Genomic DNA, 12,413 nt, shown 5'->3' with positions numbered 1-12,413 from the left:
AAGGGGGCTTTCACCCTTCTTTAAGGTTTTTTTTTTTTTTAAATTACCAGTAGGTGTGTGCACTCACCAGAGATGGAAAAAGAGAGATAAAAGAGAACTCTCCAAAGGGCCATAGTCACACCACAATCCTTTTTTCTCCATTTCCCCATCCCATCAGGGCTTGGGGTACATGTGCACACGTGCCCAACATGTTTTCCAAGCCGTAGGAGCGGGGGCTTGAACTGTGGTTGGTCATGTGGGATCCAGCTTTCTGCACACAGCACTTAACCACTATGCTATGGAGCTGGACCCCTTCTTTATGATTTCTTCTCTTCAGTCATTTCTTTCTTCCCATAGCTGCCTACAGGGACAGCCCCTTTTTCCCTCTTGCCTCCCCATAGGGCTGAGGGCTCCTCACATGCCTCACCCCCAATGAAGTTCCTCTCCCCAAATTTCCTTGCCCAAAAATCCCAAGAGGAGAGTGAAGGAGAAGAGATTGTGGTGTGGTCATCCCCGCCTGGAGGTCCTCACTTACTTTTCCTTTCTCTCTCTCATGTGAATGCACATGCCCTGCCCTGTAGCAAATTTTTTTTTTGAATGCAATTTATTGGATTCCATCACAGAACTGCTAAATCGGACATTCTGGAGGAAGGGTCCAGTATTCTGTGTACTATAAATTAAACATTCCTAGCCCTGCCCCAAAGTCATATGTTGAATCCTAACCTCCACTGTTAGTATTAGAATGTAGGACTTTGGGGAATTGGGTCATGAGGGTGGAACCTTCAGGAATAGGATTAATGTAATGCCCTTTTACCCCAGACAGTTCTCCTGCCTCTAACATGGGACTCAGTGAGACGGCCGTCGATGAACCAGGCAGTCCTGCTCATCTGTTTACCGGTGTATTACCTTCCTTACCTCCTGAACAATGTCATCTTCCTAAAAAAGAAGGACCTGGCTTGTCCGCTTTACCACCAGAACCCAAGCCCTTTAGAACAATGCCCAAAGCACGAGGTGGCACCCTATACATGCACGTTGAATGAAGGACTCAGGGTTCTGTTTCCCTTTGGGGATCGGGACATTCTGCTCTGCAGAAAGAAAATCTTTTCCCTGAAAACTGGAGAAAACAATGAATTTCTGCAACAGAAACATTTTTCACATGAAATAAGTGGATCCAAAAATGAAATGCATCTGGGAGCCATGTGTCGAAGTGCCATTTTTAACAAAGGCCTTACAGGGTCACCGTTCCAGCTGATCCACTTTACAGCCTCACCACAGATGCCCGGCAAAATATTGTACTAACAGCCAAATTATTTTTGCACCTACTACACTAGAACTACGCACGATGTCCTCGTAGTTACGTGTAGATGTACTTTCTGGAGAGAAATAGCATTTACTGTAGGCTTTAGAATTTCTCATTTTAGGCCCAGCCACAGTGGTGCATGTTGCTAAAATGCTATGCTTGGCAGCCTAGGACCATGTGGGTGGTCCCAAAGACCAGGCCTGGTGGCCCGCACCTGTAATTCCAGGGACTCGAGAGAGTAAGGCAGGAGGATCACAAACTCAAGGCTGGCCTCAGCCACATAGAGAGATCTTGTCTAAAAAAATTTAAAAATTTTTTTAAGTTTCTGGACCAGCAGATGGTGTAATGGTTACATTGTTGGACTCCCACATAGACAACTATAGTTTGAATCCCAGACCCGCTGACTTAAAACTCACTCTGGTATATGTGCATGTGTGTCCAAAATCCCAAGGAGAGAATGGAGGAGAAGGGATTGCGGCGTGCCCATCCCCCCTGGGGGGTGATTTCTCGCTTTCTGTCTCTCTGTCTCTCTCTGTCTGTCTTGTGAGTGCACGCGCCCTATAGCAAAAACCTCTAAAAAAAAAGAATTAAGATTTTCAAAGGAATTGTGAGATCATTGCAGAAAAAAAAGTTTAAAGAATTATTTTATATAACTTTATTCTTATTTATTTATTTTAATTTGACTAGAGAGGAGCTGAGAGAAAGTGAGAAAGCAAGCCACCGCCCGGGACTTGAACTGTGGTTGGCCATGTGGGAGTCTAGCACCCTTAATCACTATGCCACCTGCCAGCCCCCCAAAATTTTGAAAACAGTGAACAACATAAAGAAAACATCAATTTTCCAAATAGTAAAACATGTACTTTATAATCTATTTTCTATAAATGTCTCTTAAAGTGAGTTCATATTACATAAGATGCTTTGGAACAGAATTTTCCTTAATAGCATATCATGGATGTTGATATTATTTATTTAATACTACCCTACAAGATGTGTATGTTTTTTCTGTGTGTGTGTTTATTTTTTATATTTTTGTCATATGGTATATGCACTCACCAGAGACAGAGAGAGAGAAAAATTGAGAAATCACACCCAGTGGGGATAACTATGCTGCAATCCCCCCTTCCCCAATCTCCTCTCTGGATTTTGGGAATGCACACACATGTCCCTGGCATGTTTGTCAAGGCTCCAGGTCCAGGACTCAAACGACAGAATTAGTCATGTGGGATCCAGCACCTTAATCACCACACCACCTGCTAGCCTAAAATGTATACATACTTTTTTTTTGAGAGAGAGATTTTCACTGTAGGGCGCGTGCGCTCGCCAGACAGGCAGAGAGAGACATAGAGACAGAAAGCGAGAAATCACCTCCCAGGGGGGATGGTCACGCCGCAATCCCTTCTCCTCCATTCTCCTCTCGGGATCTTGGGCATGCACGCACACGCGCCCGGCGTGAGTTTTAAGCCACCGGGTCCGGGACACGAACCGAGGTCGACTACGTGGGAGTCCAGCGACATAGACATTATGCTAACTGCTGGTTCCCTACATATTTTTAATACAGTTAAGAGTTTTAAATTATATAAAAATATAGTTCCGTAGTAATACAGAAGAGTAGGATTTGTGCTGATACTGCTGGTAAAGGTTTCTTAGGTATCTTTCCAGAATATTCTAGGTTTATACATAGGCAAACACAATTACAGGATACTATTGTTCAAAACTTATTTAAGTGCAACAATGCATCTTAGATATCAGCTGCTAAGTGGTGTTCTGTTATATAAGTACAGTAATTTGTAAACTAGTCTCCACTTAATGGACACTTCCATAATTCTTAATTCTTTGATATTATACAAATTGATGACATTCTTGTTCTCTGGCTGTCTCTATCGACAGGGACTTCAAAATGCTCACGGAAAATGAAATTAAAAAGGAATTTAGGGACCAGCCACTATTGTGGTGGTTCAGGCAGCTGAATCCCTCAGGGCTAGCTTCATGGTTTGAGTCCCATATCTGCCAACCTGAAAAACACTGTGGCTTGGGCATGCCTGCCCAAAATTCCAGGGGGATGATTTCTCACTCTCCCTTTCTCTTCTCTTTCTGTCTCTCTGGGGAGTGCATGCACCCTATAGCAAAAGTTCCAAATATAAATAAATAAATAAATAAAGGAATGGATCAGGCCTATCCTATAGCCTAGTGGTTAAAGGAGCCAGATCCCATATGGTCAACTGCAGTAGGCATTCCAGCCTCAGCAGCTTGAAAGATATTCTGGGCAGGTATGCATGCATACCAACAACTTCTGACGAGATGGAGAAATGAAGAAAGGACTGCAGTCTAACCACGCCCCACTGGAAAATATTTCCCTCCTGTCCCCGCCACCATTTCTGCCCCCACCACCATTTCTCTCTGGCAAGCACCCTTTGGCAATTAAACAAAATTAATTTGGGCTACATACACCAGGTGCATATGCAAGTGCACCCAAAATCCCAAGAGGAAAATGGAGGAGAAGGGATTGTGGTGTGGCCATCCGCCCTGGGGTATGCTGTCTCATCCTTTCTCTCTCTCTCTTTCTCTCTCTCTCTCTGGCAAGCATATACACCCCTAGCGCACACACACATGCACACAAAATTTGGTACGAAACAGTTTTGAAATATGTTCATACTGTTTCATAATATACAATTTCTGTCAACTTTTTGAAGACCTCTTATATGTATATTAAACATGTGTAGATATTTTTAAAAAGCTTAGAGCAGTACCCGCAGATAGTAAATCACCGTGTGTGTGTGTGTGTGTGTGTGTGTGTGTTTTCCTCCATATATATTGTAGAAGCATATGTATATGGTGATCACTTTGACAATACCTAACAAAATTTAAATATAGATCTCCTCTGACTAATTCTATATACTTTATAAATCTATACATTTTTTAATAATTATTTTATTTTAATTTTATTTATTCATTCTTTTTTTTTTTTTTTCAATTTGACCAGAGAGAGATACATACAGAAAGAGAGAGGGAAAGTGATTCAGCAAGCCACCAGGTCCAGTATTCGAACCACAGTCGGCCATGTAGAAATGTCCAACGCCTTAACCATCACACTACCTGCTGGTCCCATAAATCTATACATTGTAAGTACAGAATTAATAAGCCAGCAAATTAGAGCATTAATAACACATTTAAAATTTTCTTAGGTACTGCCAAAGTGCCCTCCAAAACTATGTACCCATTTCCTTTTTTTTTTTTCGCTATAGGGCGCGTGCACTCACCAAACAGACAGACAGAGAAAGACAGAGAGACAGAAAGCGAGAAATCACCCCCCAGGGGGGATGGTCACGCCGCAATCCCTTCTCCTCCATTCTCCTCTCGGGATCTTGGGCACGCACACACACGCGCCCGGTGTGAGTTTTAAGCCACCGGGTCCAGGACGCAAACCGCAGTCGACTACGTGGGAGTCCAGCGACATAGCCATTACGCTAACTGCTGCTTCCCCCCCATTTCCATTTTCACCAAAAGTATGAAAGTCCCTATTTCTCTATTCTTGCTAACACCGTGTATCGATTTTTAAAATATTCACTTGTCTGAAAGGTGAAATATCATGTTTCATGGTTGTTTTGATTTGCGTCTCCTTAATTGTTCATAAGCTTGACAATATTTATAGATAGACAGATAGATTGCTTGTTTGAATTTTTTTTCCCCCTGAAAATTACCTTTGCATGTCCTTGGAGCCATTTTCCATTGTTTGTCTTTTTTTAATTTTTTTATTGAGAGGATTTTGCCTTAGGGCACATGCTCTCACAAGGGAGAGAGAGACAGAGACAGAGAGAGAAAGTGAGAAATCACTCCCCTGGGGTGATGGCCATGCTACAATCCCTTCTCTTCCATTCTCCTCCCGGAATCTCAGGCACATGCGCCCAGCATGATTTTCAAGCCACTGGGTATGAGACTCGGATCGTAGTCACCCATGTGGGAATCCAGTGATGACATAACCGCTATACCATCTGCTGGTTCCTGTCTTTTTCTTATTGACGTGTCTTCTCTTTGTTGGACAAAGATATCGTGTGTTATTATAAAAATGCTATATTTATGTAACTGTTGTCTTGTTATCATATTATTGTTACTTTCAATCATCTAAAAACGAAAATTGAGGGACCAGCAGTTAGTGCAACGGCTGTGTCGCTGAACTCCCATGTAGTCAACCGCAGTTCGAGTCCCAGACCTGGTGGCTTAAACACGCTGGGCACGTGTGCGTGCGTGCCCAAGATCCCGAGAGGAGAATGGAGGAGAAGGGATTGCGGCATGGCCTTCCCCCCTGGGGGGTGATTTCTCACTTTCTGTCTCTCTGTCTCTCTCTGTCTGTCTGGCGAGCGCACGCGCCCTATTGCAAAAATCTCTCCAAAAAACAAAAAAATTGAGGTTGTCAATTCTGGTTACAAGGCAGAACCATGTGACAAGTGGTTGTTATTTAAACATCACATCTCTCCCCCTAGAGACCCTAATGTAACGAGTCTGAGGTGGGGTCTAGACATCAGTGTACTGATATATTACTGATATATACATATATACACACATACTTTTTCGGTTTTGCTATAGGGCATGTGCACTTGCTGGAGAGAGGCAGAGAAGGGGAGGGATCTGAGAATCATCCCCCTGGGGAGTGGTCATGCCAAAGTCCCTTCTCCTCCATTCTCTCAGGATTTTGAGCACACAAAGACACACGCGTGCACGCACACACACACGCACCAGGCATGATTTTCAAACTCCCAGTCCAGGACTCGAACTGTGAAGTCGACCATGTGGGGTCCAGCCGTTCCACTCTCCATGGCATCTGCTGTCTGTACCCAGGATATTGTCCACTCACCGTTTTGTGCTGTATAACCTGACTTCAGAGATTCTGTCCTTGATCATGACATTTGCAAGATATCCAGCCTTGAACAACCCCCCTGAAATGTCTGTACCTTATTATTCTCTCATGCACCGGGGAGGAAAAGGGGGAGTGTGCAGAACAATCCATGGACACCAGGTGCTGCAGAAAGGCTCAGAGCCATCTGCCCTGCTGATTAACAGGAAGCCATTGAATGTTAAGTCACAGACGCTCGCTCTGCCCACACTCAGGAGACTCTCAAGACCTTAATAATCATGATGCCTCATCCAGAATAGAAATGCATGACTTGACTTGCGATGCAGCTTGCACTGACAGCAGTCAGAATAAGAATGCATTTTCTTTCTTCCCAATATTAAAAAAAAAAAAAGAAGCAGCATGTAAGATCAAATTCCAGAGAGAAAATCACTTATTAGGTAAACATTCAACTCTACTGTTCAAGGATTGTTTAGATAGTTTAAGAATTTCCTAAACCAGCAGTTCTCAAACTTGACTGCAAATAATCTCCAAGGGGGGGTGGGGGTGGTAGTTAAAAATACAAATGCATGGGGCCTGTAAGTCGCATGGTGGGTAAGGGTGCTGAAATCCCACATGGCCAACCATGGTTCGAGTCTTGGACCCGGCAGCTTGCTTTCTCACTCCACCCCCACCGCCGCTTCACTCTTGCTCTCTCACTCTTTTCCTCTCTGGTCAAATTTACATAGATAAATAGAATTAAATAAAAATAATTCTTTTTTTTTTTGGAGAGATTTTTGCTATAGGGCGCGTGCGCTTGCCAGACAGACAGAGACATAGAGACAGAAAGCGAGAAATCACCCCCCGGGGGGATGGTCATGCCGCAATCCCTTCTCCTCCATTCTCCTCTCAGGATCTTGGGCATATACGCACACGCGCTCGGCGTGAGTTTTAAGCCACTGGGTCCGGGACGCAAACCGCAGTTGACTACGTGGGAGTCCAGCGACATAGCCATTACGCTAACTGCTGGTTCCCAATAATTCTTAAAAAAAAAAAAATACAAATGCAGGGGCCCCACCTTTAACGATTCTGGCTTAAGTGATTTGAAGTGAGGTCTAGTAATCTGTATTTTTAAAACCCTCCAGGTAATTCTTGTTTTTATTTCTTCTTTTTTTTGGAAGAGGTTTTTGCTGTAGGGCCCGTGCACTCGCCAGACAGAGAGAGATAGAAAGACAGAAAGCAAGAAATCACCCCCTGGGGGGGATGGCCACACTGCAATCCCTTCTCCTCCATCCTCCTCTCGGGATCTTAGGCACGCACGCACGCACATGCATCCTGTGTGAGTTTAAGCCACCAGGTCCGGGATTTGAACGGCGGTCGACTACGTGGGAGTCCAGCAACATAGCCATTACGCCACCTGCTGGTCCCAAACCCTCCAGGTAATTCTAATGCACAACCAGATCTGAAAAACAATAACCTTAAACCGATAGTTCCTAACCTTCAATGTGCATCAGAGTTACTTGGGGAACCCATGGATTATGCAAGGTTGTGATTCTGACCTAGAATCTAATTTGATGGGCTTTAAACAGGGGCTCTAGAACCTGCATTTTTAAAAAAAGTTTATTTGTTTTTTTCTCCCATGAGTGACAGAGACAGACTGACAGCACCCTAATGGGGTCTTCACACCACAATCCACCCCTCGTTGCAGTCAGTCCTGGATCGCAGGCACGCATGTGCCCACTGGGTTCAAGGAAGCTTCTGGATGTGAACCCAGAACCTCTCCATCTGGGTCACCCTTATGGAGTACTGCATGACCTCGGTGCCATAATCCAGCCCCTGCCATCGTCATCCTTTTTTTTTTTTTTTTTAAGAATTATTATTTTTTTCAAAAGATTATACTGCTTATTTTAACTTTATTTATGTATTTATTTTAATTTGATCAGAGAGGGACAGAGAGAGAGATAGGGAAAGTGAGAAAGCAAGCTGCCAGGTCTAGGGTTCAAACCACAGTTGACCGTGTGGGAGTCCAGTGACTTCAACCACCGTGCCACCTGCTGGCTCCAAGACTTATTTTGATTTAACTTTATTTATATATGTGTGTGTGTGTGTGTGTTTTAATTTGACCAGAGGGAGACACAGAGAGAGAGAGGGAAAGTGAGAAATCAACACATGTGGGAGTCCAGTGCCTTAACCACCACGCCACCTGCTGGCCCCACAATCTACATCTTAAACTAGTGGTCCAGGGAATTCTGATGTTCCTCTTCCTTAGTTATTTTAAGGCCTTTCTTTTCTTTGTCAACCTGCCCAGTCATATTTTTGACAGAGGTAGGAAAAAAGGGACAGAAGCTGACATTTAAATCCATCAGCTTTGGTGACTTTTTGGTTTGTTTGTTTGTTTTCTTGGAGAGGTTTTTGCTATAGAGCATGTGTGCTCACCAGAGAGACAGAAAGCGAGAAATCACCCCCCGGGGAGGGATGGCCACACCAATCCCTTCTCCATTCTCTTCTTGGAATCTTGGGCAAGCATGCACACACATCCGGCGTGAGTTTAAGCCACTGGGTCTGGGCCTCGAACCACGGGTAACTACATGGGAGTCCAGTGACATAGCCTTACGCCAACTGCTGGTCCCAGTTTTTTTGTGTTTTTATTTGTTTGTTTTGTTTTGTTTCAAGAGAGATTTTTTTCTATAGGGTGTGTGTGCTCACTGAGAGACAGAGGGACAGAAAGCAAGAAATCATACTGCAATCCTTTCTCCTCCATTCTCCTTTCAAAATTTTGGGCATGCACACACGCCCGGTGTGAGTTTGAAGCTGCCAAGTCAGGGGCTTGAACCGGTCGACTATGTGGGAGTCCGGCAACGTTAACAGTATGCCATCTGCTGGTCCCTAAATCCATCAGTTTTGCAGGTAGTCCAAAGCCCATGGCAGGAGCTGAGTGAAGCTGTTGATTATAGAGAGGTTTGGGATGAGCACTAGATTGCATTTCTCTGTGCTCTCAGTCCAGCAGGGCACGCACACAAGCGAATACACACGTGTACACATGCACGTGCTACCAAAGACATGGCTACTATTCAGCCCATATGCCCACACTGATTGTTACAATATGAACATACTTCCAGAGCCTGCTAGGTGGCATGGTGGTTAAGGTGGCTGCATTCCACATGACTGACTGAGTGGTTTGAGTCCTGGACCCAGCAGCTTCGAAAAACACACGGGGCGTGTGTGTGCGCATGGCCAAAATCTGGAGAGGAGAAGGGGTTGCCCTGTTGTCATCTCCCCCAAGGGGTGCTTTCTCCCTTTCTCTCTTCCTGCCTCTCTCTGGTGAGCACACATGCTCTATAGCAAATTTTAAAAACAGAAGAAGAAAGTACTTCCATCAGTTAGTAAATAGCTATTCCTATCAAGATCTTATTCCTCGCCTTCCCTTTAGCACCATTACCACTACCCAGTCCCTCCTGGGGGTGACTCTCCCCACAAACCTGGCACCAGAGGGTCTCAGTCTTCTGAGTTCTGGTTAGTACAGTCAATGTGGCATACTCTTACTGGATATTTCAAATATCTCACCTAACTAGCACCTTTCCACAATAAAAAAAAAAAAAAAGGATACTAGAAATTTCTGTTGAGTGGTGTATTAGAAAGAGAATGGAATGGTAGTCCAAGAACTGCCCCCTAAAAAATGACCCAGGTGTTTGTTTAAAAGAGCCAGCCCTGTAGCCCAGTGGTTAGGGAAGCTGGATCCCATGTGGCCAATTGCTGTTCGAATCCCAGCCACAGGTGACTTGATACTGGACACAGGGCCAGCAGATGGTGTGGTGATTAAAGTATTAGACTCCCATATGGGCAACTGTGGTTCAAGTCCCAGACCCGGCAGCTTGAAACTCGGGCCAGGCACATGTGCATGCGTGCCCAAAATCCCGAGAGGAGAATGGCAAAGAGGGGACTGTAACATGGCCATCCCCCCGGGGGCGATTTCTTACTTTCCCTCTCATTGTCTCTCTCCAGCAAGTGCATGCACCCTATGGCAAAAATCTGAAAAAAAAGAAAAAAATCAAAAAAACTCAACACATGTTCGTGTGTGCATCAAATCCCATCAGAATGGAGAGATGGAGGAGAGGGGATTGTGGCATGACTCCATCCCATTGAGGAATGTCTCTCTCTCTCTCTCTCTCTGTTACGCACACTCAGACATGCGCCCTCTGTCAATTAAAACAAAAGAGAGAAGGCCAGCTTGTGGCATGGCAGTTAAGGTGGCTGGATCCCACATGACACCCAGAGTTTTGAAAAACATGCCAGGTGTGTGTGTGTGTGTGTGTGTGTCCAAAATCTTGGAAGGAGAATGGAGCGGAAGGGACTGTGTCATGGCCATCCCCCAGGGGGCATGCTTTCTCTTCCCCCCACCCCCCGTCTCTCTCTGGCAAGGGCACATACCTTCTAGCAAAACTGAAAAACTAAAGAAATAAAAATTTAAAAAATAGATGAGGAGGCTGGGAATGAAGACCTGAGTGACACGGAACATAGGCGATAGCTGGCAAAACAGGAACGTGTGAGCTCACTCAGGGCCAGCCTCTCCGTCAGGCACGGCAAGCCCAGGGCCAAGCATCCACAAAAACGAAAGCAGAAGAAAACAAGTGAATAGGATAATCATGAGCTCAGCCTAGATTATAGTCATCTCCAGGCCAACGAACGCTGTCTTAATAAAATCGTGTTTAGTATCTTTTGTAGAAGAGGGGCCCACAGAGGGAACAGAAGTGCCGCCAACCGTTCCCCACCACTGCTCAATCCTCGGACGTCATTTCCCCACCCAGAGAGAGGAGAGCGAGGCCAGGCTCAAGGACTTCGAGTTCCACAGAGTTCTCTTACCTTCCCTACGCGTGGAGTCCTTTCAGCGGCCCTGAGAAGCTGAAGGACTCTTCTTATCGTCATGGTTTCAAATGCCTGAAATAAAACACGCCGGGTTACAAAGGAAGCAATTATATTGAAATACAGTTATCAAAATACTCTTAAAAAACTAATTTGGGATATAGTAATATGTGTGTCTTTATTAATGCACTAAATAATAAGACCTAGCAACAAGTCTAAAAATTGCCATAATTTCAAAGTAGCGACGAGCATTCATTCTGAGGTAGCAGCAGCAGCTACTCACGTGGTATGCAAATATGTGACTTCTGCTGGTGACAAAGCTGCAGGCACCAATAACATGGCTATGGTTTATGTCTACATCCATAATAGAAGGGAAAATTGCTGGCGTTTAGGTAGAACTTACAAATAAAGAAGTGAGGGGCAGGCGGCATAGTGGTGAAGGCGCTGGACTCTCACATGGTCAACCACAGTGTGAGTCCACACCTGGTGGCTTGAAAAAATCATGCTGGGTGTGTGTGTGTGTGTGTGTGTGTGTGTGTGTGCCCAAAATCCAAGGAGGAGAATAGAGAAGGGATTGCAGCGTGCCCATCCCCCCTGGGGGAGCAATTTCTCACTTTCCCTTTTCTCTGTTTCTGTCTCTCTTTGGTGAGCGCATGCGCCTTCTGGCAAAAACCTTAAAGAAAACAAATAGGGGAGCTTGCAGGTGGTGTGGAGGTTGAGATGCTGAACTTCAACCCAGACAACCACAGTTCAAGTCCCGGATCTGGCAACCTGCTTTCTCACCTTCCCTCTTTCCTTTGGGAGGTTTTGGAAAAGTCATTCAATTTTTAGGTCATTTCAGAAATTATTCTGTAAGCAGATATCAATAGGCACCAGGCATAGTTACAGGCACTAGGAATTCAGAACTGAAGGGAAAAATAAATAAATAAAAAGCATTCTAATCGAATGAGTTCCCATAAGCAGATGCTTTGCTTTATCAACACTGCAGACCAACTTCACTCTCAAGGCAGTCTATGAGCAAGGCATGATGAAAACCTGGGTGGAATAGTTACATGTCCAGTTCCAGTCTGGAGGGGGTTTTTCTCTATCACATTCACAAGCTTCTTTTCCCCCTAGCATTCAATGGAATACACATTTGGGTCCTCCTCAGTTCATCATGAGTGTAAAATTTGTTGTTTTTTTAAGATGGCAGACCTAGACTTTAGTCCTGGTTGGAGCTTAAAAATTGAGTTCTTAGTGCCGGCAGATGGTGTGGTGGTTAAGGCATTGTACTCCTACATGGCTGACTGTTGAGTCCCAGAACTGGTGACTTGTTTTCTCACTTTCCCCTTCTCTCTTCCTGGTCAAATTTAAAAATAACAATAATATACTTTATAAAATATCTGTTCTTTAAAAAAAAAAAAAAGAAAGAAGTGTTTTGTTTTGTTTTTACCCATCTAAGTTCACCCA

The 12,413-nt window shown here is 44.5% G+C and overlaps 1 long non-coding RNA gene across 1 annotated transcript in view; it reads right to left on the bottom strand.

The window, feature by feature from the left end:
• Positions 1-11,039, bottom strand: part of LOC114008318 (uncharacterized) — an 18,553-nt gene extending 7,514 nt beyond the window's left edge. Inside the window, exon 1 of the long non-coding RNA XR_003549877.1 lies at positions 10,965-11,039. This is a non-coding gene — a long non-coding RNA (uncharacterized LOC114008318). The remainder of the gene's footprint in view (positions 1-10,964) is intronic.
• Between the last annotated feature and the right edge of the window lie 1,374 nt (positions 11,040-12,413).

The sequence above is a fragment of the Tupaia chinensis genome, unplaced genomic scaffold (genome assembly GCF_000334495.1).
Source record: "Tupaia chinensis unplaced genomic scaffold, TupChi_1.0 Scaffold000320_1, whole genome shotgun sequence".
Classification (NCBI taxonomy): domain Eukaryota; kingdom Metazoa; phylum Chordata; class Mammalia; order Scandentia; family Tupaiidae; genus Tupaia; species Tupaia belangeri.
This window is presented reverse-complemented; position numbering and strand designations above follow the sequence as displayed.